The sequence below is a fragment of the Rhinolophus sinicus genome, chromosome 17 (genome assembly GCF_057876585.1).
Source record: "Rhinolophus sinicus isolate RSI-liver-muscle chromosome 17, RSI-T2T, whole genome shotgun sequence".
In the NCBI taxonomy this organism is placed as follows: domain Eukaryota; kingdom Metazoa; phylum Chordata; class Mammalia; order Chiroptera; family Rhinolophidae; genus Rhinolophus; species Rhinolophus sinicus.
In genome coordinates, this window is record NC_142517.1 from 114,029,874 (window position 1) to 114,053,812 (window position 23,939).

Consider the following 23,939-nt stretch of genomic DNA (forward strand, 5'->3'; position numbering starts at 1 on the left):
GAGCTCCATTTATTTGGACTGTGATAATTCATTTGATATGTATTTCTGAGGCCCACTCCCTTGGGGGCATTGTGCAGGCAGGTGTGGAAGGTGACAGATGACTGCCACTTCCCTACTACCTGTCCCCTAGGAAGGAGGCCTGCATTATATCCCTTTGAGTCTAGGCTGGCTTGTAGCTATTTTGATCATGGGGAGTGGAAGGCAAGAAAGCTCAGCCATGCAGAGATCTCAGAGAGTGTTTATACAGGGAGAGAGGATGGTCTGTTCCAGTGTGCTCCAAATCCAAAGGCATGCTCTTCCTCCCACCCTGCTCCTCCCACCGTGCTCCTCCCACCGTGCTCCTCCCACCCTGCTCCTCCCACCGTGCTCCTCCCACCGTGCTCCTCCCACCCTGCTCCTCCCACCCTGCTCCTCCCACCCTGCTCCTCCCACCCTCCTCCTCCCACCCTGCTCCTCCCACCATGCTCCTCCCACCCTGCTCCTCTCACCATGCTCTTCCCAGCACGATGCACTCCTGGGCAACTTGGAATGATTGCACCTTGCTCTCATCTGAGCTTTGAGTGTTTTGAAGTTCCATTGCTGCATCCCATTCACAAACAGGCATGTTCCAGAGATTCTCCAGCCCTTTCAGGTGAGGTGCTGAGGTCCAGAGACATTAAGCAACTTGCCAAGGAGGGTTCAGAGGCTGGCCTACCTGGACCTTTCCATGGAGACAATCTTCATCTTGGGAGGGAGTGCAGAGCAGTTTTGGAAGTAGAACCTGTCAGGGAACTTCAGGGCTGGAAGGTGAAAAGCAGCTGTAGTAAAAAGAATCTTTGTATCCATTTTTGGAAGAGAGGAAAACAATGACAATAGCAACCACACTTTATCTGCTGTATTATTTACCCAAGTGATCCTTGGAGGAGCTAAAGCAGACTGTCCATGTCTGAGCCCCGCATCCAGGCCCAGCTGCAAATCTGGGGGGCCCCATGCAAAAGGAGAAAGCAGGACCCTAGGCAGGCTGAGAAAAAGCACAAAGGAGTGAGTTTTGAGGTGTCAGGAGGCCTCAGGCTGGGAATACAGCTCACAACAGGTCCAATGAGAGGAGTGTAAAATGCCTCTCCCTTCTCTCCTCCTCTGTTTGCATGTCAGTTTCTCTCTCTGGCCCACATGGAGGCACATGGGGAGGCAGCCCCTGAGATTATTTTCCCTCTCCCTCCCTCCCTCTCTCTCATGGCCCAGACACCCAAAGAGAGGCTGGCCCAACTCTAAGGCCCTGACACAGGAAAGATGCCCGACCCCAGCTTGGCCTGTTGCCTGAGGCCAGGGGTGGGTCCAGCTGGAGCTTGCTCCCCCTTCAGCCCTGAGTGAGGGCTGGGAGGACCCAGAGAAGGAGCCAAAGAGAGTCTTTCCATTCTCTCTTCCTCTGCCCTGCTCAGTTATGAGGCCCTGGAAAATGTGCCTTATAATCACCCGCATTCCTCATTTCTGCCTGAAGGAAATTTGGAAGATATGGAAAAGTATACAGCAAAAGCAGAATCTCCTGCCGTCCTCCCACTGGGAGACAACCTCTGTTACATACAGCCTGGTGAACTTCCGTCTAACTTTTCTAAGTGTCAGTCTTTTGGGATAAAGACTGCTCCCCCACTGGCTGCAAGCAGCTTACTTGGACAGCTTACATCACACCCCTATGCCTCAATTCCTTGCTCTGAAATGGGGATAACAATCCTTGCTTCATAGGGTTGTTTCTGGGACTCATTACTGCTAGAATTGAACCTGGGACATGGTGGACACTGCATGAACACTGGTGTCCATACAATTTTCTATGAGCCGGTGTTTACCAGTCCCTTTTTGGGCTCAGTGTCCCCTACTCTCTAGCTGCTTTGTGTTCCCTTCTCTGGGAACAGAAACTGCTACACATGGGGGTGCCACACCTGTGGCCCCAGGAGCAGCAAGACCAACAACTGCCACCCCAGGGGAGCTCCATAGTTCCCAGCAATCTGCTCAGAGCCCCCCACCAGGGTGACACAACTTTACCTGAGGTCACTCTAGTTGGTTCTTTCCAGATGGAAGTTGGTCTGGGCTATTTTACAGAGCTTCCTGTAAAGCTCTGCCTGAATGCTTCTCGGCACCCACATCTGAGCCCCAGGCTCTGTTTCCAGGGACCCAACCCAAGACTGCTGTCACTTCCTGTGGCTGCTAGGACAAAGCATCACAGACTGGGAATGACGTAAAACAACACAGATTTAGTAGCTTACAGGTCTGGAGGCCAGAAGGCTGAAATGTTTCACTGGGTATTAAGGTGTCACAGGGCAGCATGTCTTTTGGAGGCTCAGTCAGAATCCCTTTTCTTGCCTTTTCCAGTGTCTAGAGGCCCTACATTCCTAAGCTATGGCCCTTCCTCTGTCCTCACAGAGCCTTACTCCAACTTCTTCTGTCACCACCTCTCCTCTCTGCTTTTCCCATGTCCCTGTGATACGGACTCTGTGGTCACATTGGGCTCCCTTCATAACCTGAATGATCTCCCCATCTTAATGCACTAGACTTTATCACTTCTGCACAGCCCCTTTGACCCAGGTTCCAGGGGCGTGGACATCTCTGGGGACCAATTTACAGCCTCCCACGACAGCGGTATTGTCCAAATCCTCCTTCCCAGGGTGGGATGACCAGGTCCCTTCCCAATTGCATGGACAGGGGCACTGTGGGAACCAGGGAAGGGCAGAGGCCACTGCCTTGACACTGGCATCTAGGGGAGGGCTGGGTAGTACCCACCATCTTCCTCCTCCATACTAAATGCCCAGTCAGACCTGACCCCTCAGCTCCAACCCTCTTGTGACTCCCATCTCTGTCAGAAGCCTCCTGGGCTCCACTCAGTCCTGCTTTTATCCCACTGGACACTTGGAGTTTCCTGAACATTCCAAGCACAGTCCTACCAGGACCTTTGCATGTACTGTTCTCTCCGTCAGAGACACCCATCCCCAGACATCCGGCTCTTCTTTCAAGTTTCAGCTCAAGTTTCTGTGATTGATGGGTCCCTCCTTTTTGACCTCTCTGAACTGGCTTGCACCTCCACTCTTTGTTTTTCTTTGTGATGCTTCAGTGCAACTGACATACATTTATTTAGCTATTTGCTTTGCTTCTGTCACTCCAAGAGAATCTAAGCTGCTGAGGAATTTGTATCCCCAGGAACTAAAACAGTACAAGCGTTGGTAAATATCAAATGAATGAATGAATGAATGAATGAATGAATGAATGAATGAATGCCATACACTTTGGGGGAAAGCTCACACAACATGAGGTCCAACATCACCGAGGTGGAAAGGAAGGCTCTGGATTGGGATTCCTGCTTAGATAACGGTCTGCCTTCCTTCTCCCTCAAGCACACGACTTCCTGGGAAGGTGCCAAGTTGACCCCAGTGAGTGGGGGGAGAGGGCTGTGCTACCCACTGAGGGAGAAGAAATGGCTTTTTAAAAACTGGGCAGTGCCAGCACCTCCACTGCGAGGCTCCTCGGGCATTGTAAGCTCCTTAATGAAGTTGGGGCCTGAAGGGAAAAGACACTCTGTGAATACACTCTCAGACTTAAAATTAAATTCTAAATGTTTCTGAGCTCATGGGAATTGTAATTGCCATTAATCTGTTATTTGTTTCTCAAAATTCTTCTGTTTTAAGAAATTCAGCAGGAGGAGAAGAAGGTGAAAAAGAAAAGGGGGAGGGAAGGACTAGAGGGAAATGAGGACGCCCCAAAGGCAGACAGAATAAGGTGAAGTGGCTGTGTGGGGGAAGGGCAGGGGGAGGTGGGAGACTGTCTGAAGCTGCTCTGTTTTCTTTCCTCCTGGTGCTTGCTGCAGACATTGCTCAGCTGAGAATATCTTTGCCTCCCAGTGCTATGTGGAGGCCCTGATAAAACCAAGCATTTGTAGCAGTGTTGGAGGCAAGGACATTTCTCTTGGAGGCGTGGAGTCCCAGCCTCCCAGGCACTCAAAGTGTAATCAGCCTGCCCTACACAGCATCTCCAAGAGCTGGCAGAGCACCCTCCCATCCAGAGCTCTGCCCAAACAGAAACAGAGATCTGCTCCTCTGGTGCCCTCTGGGGGTGCAGGAATGCTTGTGGGAGAGGCCTTTCGGGGCCCAACATGAGCATGTAAACCACAGATTTTCAAAGGAAGAAAGGGCGGTGGTTCTCAGGTGAGCTGGCATCAGACTTTCCTGGTGGGTATGGACACCCCTGGGTGTGAGAAGCCGCTAGTTCCTGACAGCTCCCATATTTTGCACTGGAAACTGTTAATCTTAAAATAAAAGGCCTTTCAAAATGAGAGGCAAAAAGCATTTATTGAGATCAATAAGAAGAGCTATTGGGAAGCATTGATTCAAGCAGGAGCCCAGGTAGTGTTCTGATGAGAAGACAAAGGCCAGGGGTATTTACGAGAAGGGAAGGGGGACAATTCCATCAACAGAAGGAAGGCATTGCTATAGGTGCAAATAAGCTAACACAGTGACAGTGATACTAATTCTAAACAAGGTATTTAATTTTCAGACCGGTATTCATAATATCTGCTTTCTTGTTATCTTTGCAAACAGTGTTTTGGGAAACAATGTTGCTTTAGGCCCAGTCCAAAGGTTATTTTGCCCTGTTTTAACATTCTGAGTTTTGAGGCATAAAATGAGCAAGGCAGTTCCTCTGGGATGGCAGCTCCATTTCAAAGTGGACCAAATAAGTAATAAAGATGTGCTCATTTCAATTAACCTCAGAATCATTTCCATTGCAAAGAATCACCAAGGCCCATGGTAGCTGGCGCCTACTTACGTGATACATTCCCAGCTTCTAATGGAGGTGGGGAATGAGGCCTGAATGGTATATTTGGATAAGTGCTATCTGATCTGAGAATAGCCAATGCAGAGACCCTGAGAAGAGATGCTCATGGCTTGTTTGAGATGCAACAAGGAATTCAGAAGGGAGTGAAATCTGGGGAGAAGTGTAGGGGATATGCTACTCAGAAGCCCCAGACAGGACAGGGCAGATTGTCAGGGTCTTGCAGACAGCCCTGAGGACTTTGTCATTAGTCTGAGTGATGGTGGCCACTGCGGCTTCGAGCAAGGAGGTCCCTGGTCTGACCTACATTGTAGAGGCACCGCTCTGGCTGCTGCTTTATGGGAAAATGTTGGGCAGGGGTGGCACACAGAAATGCATTAGGAGATGAAGGTGGGTTTGGACTGGGATGGGGGCAGGGGAAGCTCAGAAAAGTGGTTGGATCGGATATACAATATTCAAAGGGCAGAGACATCTGATTGGCTGTTGGAGCGCTTGAGGAGTGAGAGAGAAAAGTGGGAATCCAGTCCGATTTCCAGGTTGTGTCTGGGGAGGGCTGTGGGAGCACTCTCAGAGGAAATAGATGTGGACAATGGGGGTAGGGCGGAGGAAGCTGGAAGCAGCCTGGGTGTATGAGTGTGTGTTCCTGGGGCATCCAGGCTGGCCTGCGATGGTGGGCGAAGTCATGGCACTGCAAGTCATGCCTGCCTGAGTCATCATGTGAGGCTGGAGAGAGAAGGAACATGCCTGCTCTGGGGGGCCGTGCTGAGCCACCCATCTCCAGTTCTCATGCTAGGCGATATGGCCTCTTCAGCCGAGCACTTCTCAGCCTCACCTGCCAAGGGTTCAGGGCACTCCCAGCTCTAAGACCTGCTCCCCGTGACATCGCATGACTGTCCTCAGCTCCTCTTTCCTGTCATCCACAGCCTCAGACCACAGCCTGGAGCCTCCATGGTGGTGCCCTTGTCCTTAAGCAGGTCCCTCACACTGCTCTGAGGGAAGCCGAGGCTACGAGCTGTCTCCCTGCGCCCCTTTGCCCCAGGGCGGCCCCCAGCCTCTGTCTCCTCAGTCTTCACGTGTTTTATATTCAGTGCTCGACTTAGAGCTGACACTCCTGGGATTTACGTCCAGAAGTGGGTTCTAAACTGAGAACCAATACCCGCTGTGCTTTTCGGCTCTGCCAGCTGGGCCGCGGGGTTGAGGTGTCCCTGCTCCTTGGCTGTGTCAGGATCCTTTGCAACTCTGCCGAGGGAGGCCAAGCACTGAGACCAAGTGAGACCCTCTCTTCCCTCTCTGCTTGCTCAGATCACGCCACCTTTAGTTTGTTTTATATTTTCACCATAACTTTCTTCTAAGTTTATTTCTTCTTGCAGCTTCCAGTTGCTTGTTTATTGTTATTGCTGTGTAGTCATTTTTAGTTTTTGGCATATGTCTGTTATAGCCTCAGGATTTTCCAAGATTTCTATAGCTTTTTCATAGAAATATAGCAACTGTCTAAAAGCTCCTCCTTTGTCTGATCTGAGGCCCCTTTCCAGCGCCCTCTCTCCATCCTTTGTACCCTTATTCCCAAGGGCCTGTTTCTGGCCTGCAGCACAGCTGTCCTCCTGGATGACCTTGACTTTTCTATTGGGTTGGGGCATTGTTATCTGATCTTGTATCTTCATATTTCTTGGTTTTCACTCTCTTTGCTGCAATCTATTAACAATAATAATAACTCTCTAAGAAAGAGAGTTTTAGAGTTAAATTTCTTTCTTTTTAAAAATAATTTTTAATTTTCAATGAGAGTTGACATACAATATTGTATTAGTTTCAAGTATAAAACATAGTGATTAGACATTTATATAACTCACAGAGTGATCACCCCTGTTAATCTAGTACCAACCTGGCATTGTATTGTACATAGTTATTACAATATTATTGACTATATTCCCTGTGCTGTACCCCAACTACTTTGTAACTACCAATATGTACTTCTTAATCTCTTCCCCGTTTTCACCCATCCTTCAACTCCATTGCCAGCTTACAGCCACCAAAATGTTCTCTGTATATCTATGAGTTTGTTTCTGATTTGTTTGTTTTGTTCTTTAGATTCCATATATAAATGAAATCATATGGCATTTGCCTTTCTGTCTGACTTACTCTACTCAGCACAATACCTTTTGGGTCCATCCAGGTTGTTGCAGATAGCAAGATTTCATTGTCTTTTATGGCTGAGTAATATTCCATTGTATATATGTACCATCTACTCTTTATCTTATTTCTTCCATCCAGCTGCCTTCACATCTTGGCCATTGTAAACAATGCTGCAATGAACATATGGATGCACAGGCCCATTCAAAGTAGTGTTTTGAGTTTCTTCAGATAAATACCCCAAAGTGGAATTACTGGGTTCTTCTGTGTCTCTTGTTATAGTCTTTGTTTTAAAGTCTATTTTGTCTGGTATAAGTATTACTATGCCAGCTTTTTGGTTTCATTTCCATTTCCATGAGATACCTTTTTCCATTCCTTTACTTCTGTATGTGTCTATTTTTTTGAAGCGAATCTGTTGTAGGCAGCATACCAAGGTCTGACAATTAAATTTGCAAACTTTTTGCACCGATGTAGCTAAATTTTTGATAACAGAGGGATTATTCATTAAGAATTTGTACCAACTGGACTAACAGTTAACCAAGTTTACTATCTGGAAGCGCTGAAAAGGCTGCGTGAAAAAGTTAGACAACCTGAACTTTTCACAAACAGTTCATGACAATGTACCAGCTCACACGGCACTGTCTGTGAGGGAGCTTTTAGCCAGTAAACAAATAACTGTATTGGAGCACCTTCCCTGCTCACCTGATCTGGCCCCCAATGACTTCTTTCTTTACCTGAAGATAAAGGAAATATTGAAAGGAAGATATTTTGATGACATTCAGGACATCAAGGGTAACAATGACAGCTCTGATGGCCATTCCAGAGAAAGAGTTCCAAAACTGCTTTGAAGGCTGGAGTAGGTGTTGGTGGTGGTGCATAGCTTCCCAAGGGGAGTACTTCAGAGGTGACCATAGCAATATTCAGCAAGGAGGTATGTAGCACTTTTTCTAGGAAGTGTTTGCTAACCTAATTGTCAGACCTCATATGTAAGGGTCTTGTTTTCTAATCCATTCAGCCACCCTATGACTTTTAATTTGAGCATTTAAGCCATTTACATTTAAAGTAATTGTTGATAGATATGTAGGACTTGCCTTTTACTATTCATATTTTTTATCTATTTTTTCATGTTAAAGAAGTCCTTTTAAAATTCCTTGTAATTCTGGTTTGGTGGTGATGAACTCCTTTAGCTTTTTCTTATCTGGGAAGCTCTTTATCTGCCCATTCAATTCTAAATGATAGCTTTGCTGGGTAGAGTAATCTTGGTTGTAGGTCCTTGCTTTTCATCACTTTAAATATTTCCTGATAATGCCTTCTGACCTGCAAAGTTTCTGTTGAGAAATCAGCTGACAGTCTTATGGGAATTCCCTTGTAAGTAACTAACTGCTTTCCACTTGATGTTTTTGGGTTTCTGTTTTTGTTTCTAACCTTTGACATTTTAATTATGATGGGTGTTGGTGTGGACCGCTTTGGGTTTATCTTGTTTGGGACTTTCTGTGCTTCTTGGGCTTCTATTTTCATTTTCTTAGCCAGATTAGGGAAGTCTTCCATTATTATTTTTTCAAATAGGTTTTCAATACCTCTCTCGCTCTCCTCCTAGGATGTGAATGTACATTTGAGTCATCCCAGAGACACTTTATATTATCCTCTCTCTTTTTGGATTTTTATTTTCTTTTTGCTGTTTTGATTTGGTGTTTTCTGCTATGCTATCTTCCAAATTGCTGATTTGATTTTCTGCTTCATCTAATCTACTGTTGATTCTGTCTAATATATTCTTCATTTTAGTTATTGTATTTTTTTATTTCTGATTGATTCTTTATGTTTTCCATCTCCATTTTTATGTTTCCTATCTCTTTGTTGAAGGTCTCCCTGAGATCACTGAGCATCCTTATAACCAGTGCTTTGAACTCTGCATGTGGTAGATTGCTTTTTTCCATTTTGTTTAGTTCTTTTTCTGGAGCTTTCTTTCATTTGGGAAATTTTTTTTTGTCTCCCCGTTTTGGCTGCATCCATGCATTTGTTTCTGTGTAGAGGTGCTATGTCTCCTGGTCATAGTAGAGTGGCCTTATGTAGTAGGTGTCCTGTGGTATCCAGTGGCACATTTTCCCTGGTCACCTGAGCTGAGTGCTCCAAGTGTGTCTCTTGTTCACTGTGGTGTCTCCAGCCCTTAGATCAGAGGACCCATGGAAAGGGCACAAGTAATATTTATTCAGTGAGTGGCTGTTGCATCCTTGCTTTCAGACTTGAAGAACTGCTGGCTGCCTACCCACAGCCATTTTACCTTGCCAGAAGATCTTTAATTTTTGTTCAGGTGTCAGGTTTGGAGATATGCTCAGGGTAGGTGAATCCCCAGACTGATGGGGACTCTGTGATTGGTTCACATCAATCATAATCCCACTTCTCTCAGTCAGGGACTAGTTTAATGATGAGTATGTAGCTAACTCAGTTCTGGTTAATGCAACCTGAGGGAAAGTCAGCTGGTGGTTTCTGGGAAAAATATTTTCTTCCCTCATAAAACCACTGAGCCTCACAGGAATAAGACTCTCTGCCACTGTCTGCCCTTCTTCCTGCTTCCTGTTTTGTGAGGATGTAATGTAGCCATTTTGTGCTCATGAGGAAAAGGGCAAATGGCCCAGAATTGTGATGTATTGGAGTAACAGAATGGGAGGACATGTGAAACGGGTTGTTCCCACACCCAGGTGGGAGAGTTAAATATCAGGAGGGATATCTCTGCTGTAGAAATCAGCCCTGAGGGGTGAAAGGTCCAGCCCCACAGCAGGTTCCTCAGCCCAGGGTTCCAGTGCTGGGAAGAGAAGTCTCCATAACTTCTGTATGTGAAAACCAGTGGAGATTGTGGCTGAGTGAGATGGATGGTGGCTGAGTCCCCAGTGTTCATTTTAAAGGGCCCATGCATGGACTTACTCAATCTCAAGATCTGTGAATCCTATACACCACAATAGGAAACTGATTCAAGCCAGTCACCCTTGCCTGCAGGCAGCTGGACTGTAAGTCTCAGGATGTTTGTACTTCCCCAAGGGATGAACCCTATATACATATGAATAGATGGAGAGCACATAATTGAATCTGTTCCCTTGCAGGTTTTGGGAAGGAATGCAGCCACAGAGGCAGAGGCTTTTCTTAGCCTGGGGAAGGTGGGGAGCTTTGCTCACCTCTACGAACCCTGTGGGTTCCCCTGTTGGTCCCCACTCGACTGCGCTTGGCTTGAGTTGTCCCCCACGTGGGGAATTTTACTTGTCATTGGCTGACCAGCCACCTTGAGATGGGAAGATTATCCTGGATTATCCAGGTAGGCCCAATCTAATCACATGAGTCTTTAAAACAGGAAGACAAAAGAGGAAGGTCAGAAAGATGCCACATGAAGACTTGACTTGATGCTGGTTTGAAGATAGAGGAAAGGGGCCATGACCCAAGGGATGTGGGCAGCTCTAGAAATTTCCAACCAGCAGAAAAATGGAGACTTAACAACCACAGCAAATAGGTCTTCCCTAGAACCTCCAGTTAAAAAAAACACACACAAAAAAACAAAAAACGGTCTTGCCAACACTTTGATTTTAGTCCATTAAGACCATTAGGTTTGACTTCTGACTTCCAGAACTATAAGATAATGAATTTGTGTTGTTCTGAACCATTAAATTTGTGGTGCTTTGTTACAGCAGTGTACACTCAGCAGGCCTGGGTTGTCCAAACCCTGAACTTTTCAAAGACCTTCAGGACTGGCCTTTTCAAGCTTCTGGGAGATAAGTTCTGAGTCCTTGAAATATTCCACCTGACGAGAGGGTCTTTGTATATTTTTGTATATCTGGGGCTTGCATAACAACATAACATAGGCTAGGTGGCTTGAACAACAGAAATTTATTTGTCATATTCTGGAGGCTGAAAGCCCAAGATCAAGATGTCAGCAGGTTGCTTCTCCTGAGGCCTCTCTCCTCGGCTTTCAGATGCCCATCTTCTCACTGTGTCCTTAGGGCCCATCCTAATGGGCTTGTTTTAGTTTAATCACTGCTTTAACATCCCTATTTACAAATGCAGTCACAATCTAAGGGGATTAGAGCTTCAACATATTAATTTTGGGGAAGGACACAGTTCAACTCATAATAATAATAATAATTCCTGTTTTCCTTTGCCTGGGCCCTGGACCATGTCATATATACCCTGTTTCCCCCAAAATAAGACCTAGTTGGACAATCAGCTCTAATGCATCTTTTGGAACAAAAATTAATATAAGACCCCGTATTATGTATTATATTATATTATATTATATTATATTATATTATATTATATATTATGTTATATTAAAGACCTGGTCTTATAGTAAAATAAGACCGGGTCTTATATTAATTTTTGCTCCAAAAGACACATTAGAGCTGATGGTCCATCTAGATCTTATTTTCGGGGAAACACTGTAGTGCGTCTGCTGGGGGGCTGAGTAAGCTCAGTCACATGGGCTCTCAATGCCTGTGTGACTGACCTCTAATAAAAACCCTGGATGACCACATGACACACATATGGTCACACATCTTTTCTGGGGGAATTAAGTGCTATCCATGTGACTTCACTGGGAGAGGACACCTGAAAGCTTGTGCCTGGTCTCTTCTGGGTTCTGCCATAGACACCTTTTTCCTTTGCTGATTTTAACGTATATCCTTGTGTAGAGCATATAAAATGCATTATTTATGTTGGACTGAGGTTTGCAAAACAAGTTGTTTACTAGTAGGGACAGGACTATGGCCACACATGTGTGAGACTGATAAGAGTAAAGTGAAAGTAAACTTTACTTTACTTTTACATAGAGCATATACATGAAAGTAAAAGCATGTTTTTGTGTGAAACTGAGTGTAACAAAATTGAGTGATGAACACATTCACCAAAACCGCTTCTGGTTATCACCTGCGACATAAAAAGTCCAAGGAAAAGAGGATAAAAGCAGAGCTCCAGAGCAAGGCCATGAGTAGTCCGACTGGGCGATCCAGCTAAGCCCCTCTTCCAGGTGCAAGCCACGACATCGGGACTCTCCGAAGTTCTTCCTCTCAAGACCAGCTCACCTCAGACCCATCGTGGGCCCAGTCGCCTCTCCTGGACAAGGGACCTTCCTCACCTCAATTGACTCTGAGACTTGGTTCGTTATTAAGTTCTATTCTATTCTATTCTATTCTATTCTATTCTATTCTATTCTATTCTATTCTATTCTATTCTATTCTATTCTATTCTATTCTATTCTATTCTATTCTATTCTATTCTATTCTATTCTATTCTGTTCTACCTTCTGTGTTTACCAGAGCATTGGCCTCTGGAGGGACATTGGTTCCCAAATAAAGCTGTGTTACTCTATCTGAACCTGTGTGTCAGGACTTTGTGCCCCACTCACGTCACAAATACCATGCAGGGACATAGGGCCTTGCCAAGTGGTAAATGTCCCCTTGTATTTCAGGAAGAGACTGAAATGTGGCAACTGCCTGACAGGCACTTACGCCAATCCTTTTATTATAATAAACCATAAATGTGAGTATTAACAGCTTTTCTGAGTTCTGTGAGTTCTTCCAGTGGGTAGTCAGCTAAGGAAGGTCTTGGGGACTCCCAACAGAAGCACCAACAGAAAATTAATACACCTGTGAAGAAAGTCAACATGTGAAGTGAAGCAAGCTGCAATGGGAACCCTAACTCATTAATTAGAATGTGGCCTTCCCCAGAGAACTCTGGGTATGGGTATGGTTCTAGGGCTTCACCCTCATAAGTGACTGAAGCTTCTGAGGGAGGAGTGTGCCAGGCACCATGGCAGAGTGGGTAGGGGTCTAGTCCCTGCTATATGCACCATCACACCTCTTAGTACCAGCTAAGTTCTTGCTTCTTTTTTAAGGAAATATGTTCTAAAATGAATCTGAATCCAACTCTTTGAGACAGACCCAGTACCCTTTCCTGAGGAGCCTTGAAGCTAAGTGGCCAAAGTCCTCATGATTGTAAGTTGTTCTGCCAGCATCAGGGAACCTTGGGAAAAGAGGCGGGGTCTGCAGTACTGATCCTGCTGCCTCTTAGCCATCCTCGGGAGTAATATAACTCCCCCTCTACCCCAATTCTCCTTGTCAGGCCTTGCTGGGTGATCTGTGTGTGAGCTGAGATGTTTCTTTGCTAGGAGCTCATGAGTAGCAGACGATGCCACCTAGGAGAGGACACAGTGCGTTGCCCCACTGCTCCATGGCCACGTTCCTTTATGAAACCTGGTCCTTCCTGCACCGGTTTTGCTCTCCGCACCTGTTCTTTCCTTCCTTCTTCTAATTGGTTGTATAGCCCCCTTTTCTCTGCTGTGCCCAGAAACTGTAGCTCCAAGTCATTCCTGATGACAGAGGTTCTCAGGTTTTCCACACATCATGCAGCCCAGATGTTAAAACAATTAAGTCAAAGTGAATACCCCACAAAGACTTGGGATAACTAAGAAGTAATGACATAGTACTTTACAGATACCTGTTTGTGGGCATAGGGACAAAAGAAAGGAAAATAGAGTTTGAGAACGCTCTGCACTTGTGAGCTACAGCCACACAGGACACGTGCATGGAAGGAATGCTCACAAGAGGGGCTGGGCCATATCATACCACTGTCAACAAAAGTTCACTGCCACCAATTTGATGCCAACAGGAGTCCCCAATCTGGGGTACAGTAAAAGGAGAGAATTTATTCAGGTGAACAATTTGCAAACCGGGGAAACACAGCCTTCACTGGAACCTAAAAGTTCATCCCACTGAGATAAAAGAGAGGTTAGCTTTTATGGAGAGAAGTTTCTGCCCCTAGTGTCTAACTGGTTCATTTCTATGCAAATGAGGACTCCAAATTCACACAGTTTGATTGGCCCAAATAGCACTGTCCTATTGGCCAGCCCCATGTGTTCTGATTGGTTGTTGTAGAGTAGTTCTGATTGGTTAGTAAAGATGCAGAAGAGGCTATAGCTGCACAGCTCCAATTGGAAAGGGAAGGTCCCAGTCCTATTGGTCAAAATACAATTCCAGGGACTCCTTTATAAGGATTGGCTCAGATGGCAGGACCATAGTGCAGGAGGCTTGGAAGCCCAAGTCTGTGGTTTTTTCCTGAAATGCAGAATGGCCCTCATAAACAATGGCTGCTATATTCTGATTATAAATTTGAGCTCAATTAACCACAGGGAGTCCTAACCACAGGTACATTCTTTCTCAGGGTCCCCACAACCAAACTCCACAGCAATGTGTCCTTACAACAACAGCATAGAGGGACCTATGTGCTGTGGGAAGGTCAATAACCATAAACAGAGGTGAAGGCAGAGCTCACCCAGGTGAGCCTAGATGGAGCTCTTTTGGAGTTCATTCTCAGCCAGAAGAGGTTGCTAACAGGGCCCTCCTTGCAAGGGTCCAGTGAAATCAAGAAAATTGAATGAAGCCATTTACATGCCACCTCCAAGGTATATGTGCCGAGACCTCTCATGTTTGTACCTGAAGCTGTTCTATGCTTAATGCTGAGAGGCAGGAAGCACAATTTGGCAAGGCAGGAAGACAGAGGCCAGGTGAAGTTCTGTGGACAGAGAGGAAACACCACCTTCCCTGCCTCCTGCTCCCTCACCCAGCAGGTGCCATCTACTAGCACAGGGCCAGGCCCCAGGGGCTCTAAGACACTCTGTCCTCCCGTTGCCAGCTTGGACACCCTGGACTCCTTGACAGATCACTCCTCAGGTGTTCTGAGACCAGGCTGGGGAGACCTGCGTAAGTGAATAATGATGGGACTCAGATTAACAAGGGGAAGGGACGTGTCAGACGGGAGAAGGGGCTACCAGGGCCCCCCTTTCTACTGTGAGCCTCCCTGCTTTTTCTGCTACTTCACTATAAGGGAGAGAGGTGGAACCATGCTCAGGGTTTCTCGGAGATTCTTGCCCACCCGCCTCCCCAGAGACATGGGGACACCAGAGTGGCCCTCCTAGTTAGGTAATCTTCCAGATGGCAAGAGTGTGGTGAATACTGTATTTTGCCATGTATAGTGCACTCCTGTGTATAATGTGCACCGATGTTTTTGGCCTAACCTTTCAGGGGAAAAAATCTTTCATTTTAATTTTTAATTCAAATTTTCATTTGTTTATGTTTAGTTATTTGCTTTTTGTATTACAAATGAATCTGAGCATTAATTTTTTTAACATATTATAGTACAAGAAATTTTGTGTAACAAATAATTACAAAACACAAGAACAGATACAAGTTGCAAAAAATTTTATGTACCGGTAACAAATTTACACACCACAGAAGGCTAAGAACTCTTTGTCATTGCAGATTCGTCATATGTTCAACATAACCAATGATCATATTCCAGGATATTATTTTGCATACGGATATCATTATTGTTTTCTAGATTTACACTTTTAATCATAAGCATAAATAAAACAGTTGAAAACATTTGTATAGATATGGAATTAGTCCTTCCCATGTATAATGTGCATCCTTATTTTTCCCTCCCAAATTTGGGCAAAAAAGTGCACATTATACGTGGCAAAATACGGTATGTTCTGAGTGTGTACCAGGTGCTATTCTGGGGACTCACGTGCATAGTCTTATTTAGTGCTCACAGTATCCTGGACGGATACTGAGCTTATTATTTTTTTTATTAGTTTCAGGTGTACAAAACAATGTAATAGTTAGACATTTACACCCATACAGAGTGATAACCCCCTCCCCCAATCTGCTACCCCTCTGACCTTGTATATAGCTGTTACAATTCCACTGACTCTATTCCCTTTGCTGTACTCCACATCCCATAAATATATATATATATATATATATATATATATATATATATATATTCCATATATATAGTATATATACCCCACAACCCATATATATTGATTATATTCCCCCAACTGTCTTTCATATTCCCATGGCAATATTGTGGCTACTAATTTGTACTTTCTAATACCTTTGCCTTCTCCCCCAAACCCACCCTCCCCCAACCCCACCATCTAGCAACCATCAGTTTTTTCTCTATATCTTTGAGACTATTTCTGTTTAGTTTGCTCATTTATTCTGTTCTTTAGATTCCACATGTAAGTGAGATAATATAGTATTTGTCTTTCTCTGTCTGACTTATTTCTCTTAGCATAATGTTCCCTAGGTCCATCCATATCATTGCATATGGTAAGATTTCATTCTTCTTTATGGTACATTGTATAAATGTTCCACAGTTTCTTAATCCAGTCATCTACTGATGGGCATTTCCATGGATTATTTCCATGTCTTGACTATTGTGAATAGCTCTGCAATAAACATAGGGGTGCATATATTTTTTCGAATTAGTGTTTTGGATTTCTCTGGATAGATACCCAAGAGTAGAATTGCTGAGTCATAACGTAGTTCCATTTTCAATTTTTTGAGATACCTCCATCCTGCTTTCCATAGTGGCTGCACCAATCTGCAATCCCACCAAGAGTGCACAAGGGTTCCCTTTTCTCCACATCCTCCCCAGTACTTGTTGTTTGTTGATTTATTGACGATAGCCATTTTGACTGGAGTGAGGTGGTATCTCATTGTGGTTTTTATTTGCATTTCTCTAATTATTAGTGCGGTTGAGCAGTTTTTCATTTATCTATTGGCCATCTGTATGTCTTCTTTAGAGAAATGTCTCTTTATGTCCTTTGCCCATTTTTCAATTGGGTTGTTTGGATTTTTTTGGTGTTGAGTTGCATGAGTTTTTTTTTTTTTTTTTTTTCATTGGCAAATCTTTTCTACCATTCAGTGGTATGCCTTTTTGTTTTATTGATGGTTTCCTTTGCTGTGAAAAAACTTTTTAGTTTGACGTAATCCCATATGTTTATTTTTTTCTTTTACTCATTTTGCCCAAGGGGATGTATCAGTAAAAATATTACTAAGGGTAATGTCTGCAAATTTACTCCCTATATGTTCTTCTAGGAATTTTATGGTTACGGATCTTACATTTAAGTCTTTAATCCATTATGAATTTATTCTTGTATATGGTGTAAGGAGGTGGTCCAGCTTCATTTTCTTGCATGTGTCAGTCCAGTTTTCCCAGCACCATTTATTGACTAGACTGTCTTTACCACAATGTAAATTCTTGCTTCCATTGTCATAGATTAAATGACCATATAGGCATGGATTTATTCCTGGGCTCTCTATTCTGTTCCATTAATCTATGTGTCTGTTTTTATGACCGTGGGTTTATTTTAACTCGGCGTAGCCAGGCTTATTTTTTCACCTCCTGACTGTAGATCCTAACTCTTTTGGTGGAGGCATAAGTCCGTGCCTGTCATGACAGCACCCAGGTGCATCACATAGCATAGACAATACACATGCACACACCATTTTTTACTCTTATTTAAAGTAAGCCTTCACTGTTTTCGCTCTGAGCTCCTCCACATAAGACGGTCCTGGAGCCCTGTCCTCACTACTTGCCCCCCAGCCTGTCAGGGTCACCTTGCAGTGGAAGTTCCCCCAGGTGAGCAATGGTCTGTGGACAATGCCTCCATCACCTTACCCCGAAATAGTGCCCAGGGCTCAGAGACGCATGAGGAGAGGATGGAAGGGGCGTGGGGACACTTTCCCAGCAGAGTGTCAGAGACTGTAAGTGTGGAAAGGTACTAGTTGTTAGGAACACACAGCCTGGCCGACTACACACTCAGCTGCTCTCTTTGTAGATGGTGGGGTGCCTGCCTCATGCTCCATCCTGGAGGCTCCTCGCTCTGCTTCCCAGCGGGTGGCCTGTCCCAGAAGGCTGCACTGCCACTAGGTTCCCAGCAGATACCCCCTAAGGCAGGACCTCCTAGGCTCCTGTTTTTCTTCTCCTTTCCCCATTTCTTTTGTTCTCAGGAAGGGAAGGAAAGAAACGTGCACTGAATGCCAGTCAGGCCCTATGAGGGTGACTGGACACACATGTTTCTTCTAATCTCTGTAAGGTGGTGCCAGCACCCCTTTGCTGGTAAGCTGCTGAGGTTCAGAGAAGGCAGTGCAACAAGTCAGGATGAGCTCAGTTTCGCCTACTTCACAGGACCCTCATGAATGTGCTGGTGCCTGTGTCAGAGGCTCCTGCTATCCCCTGTGGGTGCGGGGATGTGCACCCTTGAAGGGGTAGGAAAGAGCCGCCTGCCCAGGGGTGTTGGAGGTTACAGACCTCTCCACTATCCTCCCCAGGGTATTCTTCAGGGCTTCTTTGCATTCTGAGACCCCTCCTTGCGTGGCAGTGCCATATGCCCCTGGACCTGTGTGCTGAGCCTCTCTCTGCTCTGGAGCAAGTCAGTGCCACTCAGGTACTCTGGGCTCAGGTCCCTGCCCGTGACCTGGAAGGTACAGGAGGGGCCTGGCCTGGCCTCCACTGCCTTGCCAGCACCACTCTTCTCTTCTCCAGAACTGTCCTCTTCTGCCTAGCCACCATCTCTAGACAACTGAGCATGTGGAGCCCAGGCAGAAATGTCAATGTACGCCCTCTTCAGGCCCCTGTGGCCCCTCCCACTTCTTTCAGTTGCAGTCATTCTGGGCCTGGTCCTCTGGCTGTTCTAATGTGAGTGACATCTTTCTCACCTCTGAACCTGTTGAGCTCATCTGTGAGCCAGTTTCCCATGTTGCATAACAAGCCCCTGAATCTAGTGGCATATGACCCCCATCACATGCCTATAATTCTGTGAGGTCAGGAGTTCAGATAAGACACAGTGGGGGTGGCCTGTCTCTGCTCCATGATGTTTGTGGTCTCATTGGGAAGACTTGAGGCTGGGACTGAAATCATCTGAAGGTTCACATACCTTGTGCATGATGCAGACTGTCAGCGGGACCTCAGTTAAAGCTGCTCGTTATAACCCCTGTGCACGGCCTCTACGTGTGGCTCGTCTGGGCTTCCTCACAGCGTGATGTCTGGGTTCCAACAGAACCAGGTGGAAGTGGTATAGCTTTTGAAGTTACATAGTGTCACTTCCCTACAGTCACAGACCTTCCTAGATTCAAGACAACGGAAACACAGGCCTCCCCTTCCCCTCCGCCCTTGTTGATAGAGGAATGCCAGAATCACACTGGGAGAAGAGGATGTGGGATGAGAGAGATTGTGGTGCCATTTAAAAAAATACAGTTGGCTACATTACCTGTGGATGAAATAAGTTGGTTTGTTCATTCACTCATTCATTCATCCACTGTCCAAGCTGCTCAGGCATGCTAGACGTCTGCTAGCCACTGGGAAACAGCAGCAAAACCCCACAGACACAGTCCTAGCCACCCTGGAGTGTGCAGTCTAGTGGGGGAGGCTGAGAGAAAACAGAGCAGAGTTCAGTGTCGGTGAGGACCTAATAGGACACTATTAAAAGTCTCCCCTAATAGGACACTGTTAAAAGTCTACCAGTTGCAGGTGTACAATTCTCTATGTAATTTTACTAACAATTGTCACCCCAATAAATTTGAAAAATAAATAAAATAAAAAAAAGTCTGCCAGTTGCAAAGGGCTTTGGTGGGTTGTGACGCTGAATCCGTGACATGGAACTGGACCAGGAATTTCAACACACACTGTCTGTCTCTCATGCATGCTTGCATTGGATTCCTGGTTCTTAGACTGGAAGAACCTCAAAGGATAGGCCCAGGGCTTATCCTTTGGCAGATTCCCTGGCATCCCCCACAGAGCAGACTGGAGAAAACTTTGGTGATCGATTCTCTCACTCACTCTCACACTTTCTCACTCTCAATTTCTCTCTCTCTCTCTTTATCTCTCAGTCACGCTCTCATCCTCTCTTGTACTACACTCACTCATGCATTTGTAAATGGAAAAGAAGGGCTATGTAGACAAACTTACAAGTTCAGGGGGCTACTTGGCAGGCGTGACAAGCTCAGTAACCACACAGGATGCTCTGATCCTAAATTCCTAACTTGGCAGGTCATGGTGAGTGTTCACGTCCCAGGACTTTAGCTTCCTTAGCAAGGATCAGTCTTTACCTAGATGCACATTGTTCTTGTGCATCTAGCGTAACATAGTTAGAACTGTCAGAGTAATTTTCTTTCCTAGACCCCTCGAGGCACAACCACTGGCACCGGAGCACAAGACCACGGAACCCCTCATTGTTTTCTTTCCCGCATACCATCTCTATGTGCTGTGTTAACTATCCTGTACCCACCGGTGTAATAGAAGTATGTGTCTCTCCATGTTGCTTTTTATCTAGTCCTAGAGATTTCTCCCACCTCCTTGATCTACCACCAGTAGATTTCGTGTAACCTTCCTTACGTTTTCACCTTTGATTTTAAACACATTAAAAAACAACAACAACAAAAACTTGCCAAATTGCCATTCTCCAGAGCGTTGTCTTAATCTGTTCAGATTTTTCTTCTGGGTCAGTCCTCAGATTTTGGCTCAAATAAGCTCTTAGAAAATTTTTCTATAGGCTTGGGTATTCTTTTGTCTCTCTTTCAACACACATTCATCAGCCATTTTCTCTGGGCCAGACACAGTGTAAGGATAGAAGCTATGGAGCGACTAAGACCAGAGCTTGCCTGGACCCACAGGCTAAGAGTCCTCAGCACAACCCTGACACCACTGAAGCCACCCACTCAGCCTATATACTGCCAGCTCTGGGTTGGGTCCTTGGGGGAACCAGAGCTGGCCTGGGAAGTAGGAGCATGGATGACCCACAGGAGGGGAGAAGAAGAGCCAGCATGTAGAATCCTGCGCCCCAGAGCTGCAGTGGACCCACTTGAGTTGGTCTTGGGTCGGAGAAAACAGAATCTGTGTCTCTGCCCCACCACAGGTCGTCAGCGTCAGCTTGATCACATCTTGTTTGAAAAACATGTCCTGAGGATTAAATAATGCTCCACATAAGCCAGGCTTTGCAACTACTTTGTGTAGTTGCAATTACCTTTGGTAGTTTGGTGAAGTCTGTGTTCCCATTCTCAAAATAATGGTTATAAGTACATCACATAAAATTCATAGAGTTATCAATGAAGCCCATTATATTGAAATGCAGTTATCAAAACATTTAAAAGGCAAATTTGAGTTTCAATAGCATGTTTCTTCATTAACATATTAGATAGCAAGACCTAGCACAATTCTGGTGACTGCTTTAATTTCAGAGTAGTGAAGAGGCGAAGGATATTTTGAGGTGTCTGCGACACCTGTGATGTAAGAGGAAAATACCTGTGGTTTCTTCAGTGACAGTCACAGGGCTGCTAATCTACTGCAGTTTGATGCTCATATTCATCATGGAGGAAGAGCTAGTTTCAGCTAGAGGTCGGCGAAAACGCAGATGTCGTGTTTTCCCTCCCAGACTCAGGGCTCCCCTGAATAATATCCTCAGATACCCAGGTTAAGGTCTCCTGAGGGCATACCCTGAGCTCCTAGTGCCTGCCTGGTGCTGAGTGTGCTCAGTAACCTTTCTAGAACCTTTTCAGCTGCTGCCCTCGCTCCTCCCACAGTGGGAGATCCATTCTCTAAATCCCTTAGTTCAGTCTCCAATGAGGCATTTGCAGCCAGGATGGCCACTTACTTCCCCCAGAGACTGATTTTTCTCCTGCTCTGAGCAGATGCTCCTCAGATTACACTGACATTTAGGGCTTGGGTTTCAGCCACATTTTCAGTTTTTTCTCTTTATTTGAATGGAAACCTGAGAAGCCTCTGTGGTCTGATTGCATCATTAATCATTGTGGAACTCCTGTGCTTGCATACCCAAGTGGGAAATCTGTTCTTTGTTTCTTTTTTCTCCTTGGATTTTCCCACTCTGCCTCTGAATAAGAATTAAACAAACCCATGCTTCTCGGTTCTGTGCCTGACTCACCCAGCCACCAGGCTCCTCCTCTCCCCCCATCTTCCATACCCCCTGCCCTGTTTGTGTACACACACACACTTTCTCTGTTTGCTAAGAACTTGTTGGTTTACTGCAAAAATGCTAATGAATCGGGCAGGAGTCAGTCACCAGGGAAAATTATGCAGTGGAGATAAGTAGTTTTGTGGAGGAAAATGTCAGAATTGTGCTATATTTTCTCCCTTTACCTTTCCACCGAAAATTTTGGTGAGGAGCAGGCAGAGGCCCTGGCTTTCAAAGGCTCTTATGGTTTAACTCCAAAGGAATTTCTTAACTCTGTGTCTCCTCGCCATCAGGGTTGTCCAGTCCTGGTGGGCAGTCTGTTCACTGCACAAGTTGCTGGCTGAGCAGGGGCTGAAATCAGCCTCCTCTCTTGTCTTTAGCCAGATCTGATTTGACCTGCTAGGTCTTCTAGCTGAGACTTGACCTCCCTACTTCAGGGCAGAGCTCGCTAACCCTGTCTCAGAGTAAACTAACCCATTTCTTAGTGATGGCAGTTCTTCCCTCTTACTCATTTTTGCCAATACTCACCTCTGGCCCCAGCTCATTCCTAGATAGAAGAGGGGGCTTGCCTTCTTGTTAATAAAAGCCCCTCTCTTCCCACAGGCCTGGTGGGGCATCACAAAGGCTTGTTGAGAAACTCCTGGGAGGGGCGTGTGTGCGTGTGTGTATGTGTCTGTGTGTGTGTGTGTGTGTGTGTGTGTGTGTGTGTAGTCTGACAATTAAGTTCGTGAACTTTGTTGCAACGATGTGGCTAATCTTTTTTGATATCAGAGGGATTATTCATTATGAATTTGTACCAACTGGACAAACAGTTAACTAAGTTTACTATTTGGAAGTGCTGAAAAGGCTGCGTGAAAAAGTTAGACAAAAATGACCTGAACTTTTCACCAACAATTCATGGTTCTTGAATCATGACAATACACGGCACTGCCTGTGAGGGAGTTTTTAGCCAGCAAACAAATACTGTATTGGAACACCCTCCCTACTCACCTGATCTGGCCCCCAATGACTTCTTTCTTTGGGAAATATTGAAAGGAAGACATTTTGATGACATTCAGGACATCAAGGGTAATATGACGACAGCTCTGATGGCCATTCCAGAAAAAGAATCCAAAATTGCTTTGAAGGGTGGACTAGGCACTGGCGTCAGTGCATAGCTTCCCAAGGGGAGTGCTTCAGAGGTGACCATAGAGACATTCAGCAATGAGGTATGTAGCACTTTTTCTAGGATGAGTTTGCAAACTTAGTCGTCAGACCATGTGTGAGAGAGAGAGAGTGTGTGTGTGTGTGTGTGTGTGTGTGTGTGTGTGTGTGTGTTGCCCAGAACAAAGAAACAGTTCCACCTCCAGGTGAATTCTCCAAATGTAGAATGTGATGGTTAACTTGTAAAATGGTAGTTTGTTTTAGCTCCAATTGTTCATTGTAAGGAGCACCCTGATGGAAGAGGTGGACATGCTGGGACTGGTTTGGACAAAAGCAGGAAGGACAGAAGCTTTTCAGAAAAGATCTGCTTTTTGGTCCCCTTGTTCTTTGGTGTTGAAGAGCTAGAGCCCAGAGTGGCCCTAAGGTCAGCCTCTGGTTTCTTCGTATAGGAGAACAAGGAGTGAACCCCAGGTGGAACTCCTTCTACGGGGCTCTGGGTCTTGTCCTGGGCGAACAGCCCTGCGCCGGGCTTGTCACTGACTGGAGCCTGAGCCAGGTGTCCAGGTGCAGGTGTCCAGGTGATGAAGCGCCCGCCATGTGTGTCCAGGCTGGAAGCCTCTCTAGGGAGCCCCTGGGACAGGAAGTCTTCCTTAGTTTCATGGCAGGAAGGAAAAGGGAAGGAGCAGGCAGATGTAGGAAATCCTCTCCGATTTAGGGATGTGTCTCTGGTTGCTGGCCTGGACCTGAAGCCTGGGCACAATCCACCCTTGCAGAGTGTCAGTCATCTGTGGAAATAAGGTATCTGAGACCCAAGCTCCCAGACAAATGTAGAGACACACAGGAAACGTTTTAGGATGACAATAGCAAAGCTTCTCATGATCTGTTGGAATTACTGCCTTCTGCCTCGGCCCTTTGGTTCTTGTGTGGTCCACCTGGGGAGGTGCTACAGCAGACCCAGCATCCATTGCAGGAGTGTACCAGCTGTGAGCTTGCCCAGGCGGAGGGCAGGGCAGCCCGCTGGCCAGCGCACTGCTTACCCCTCTCCATCCCCAAGCAGTCTGGCCCTGCATTCCTGCTGCAGGAA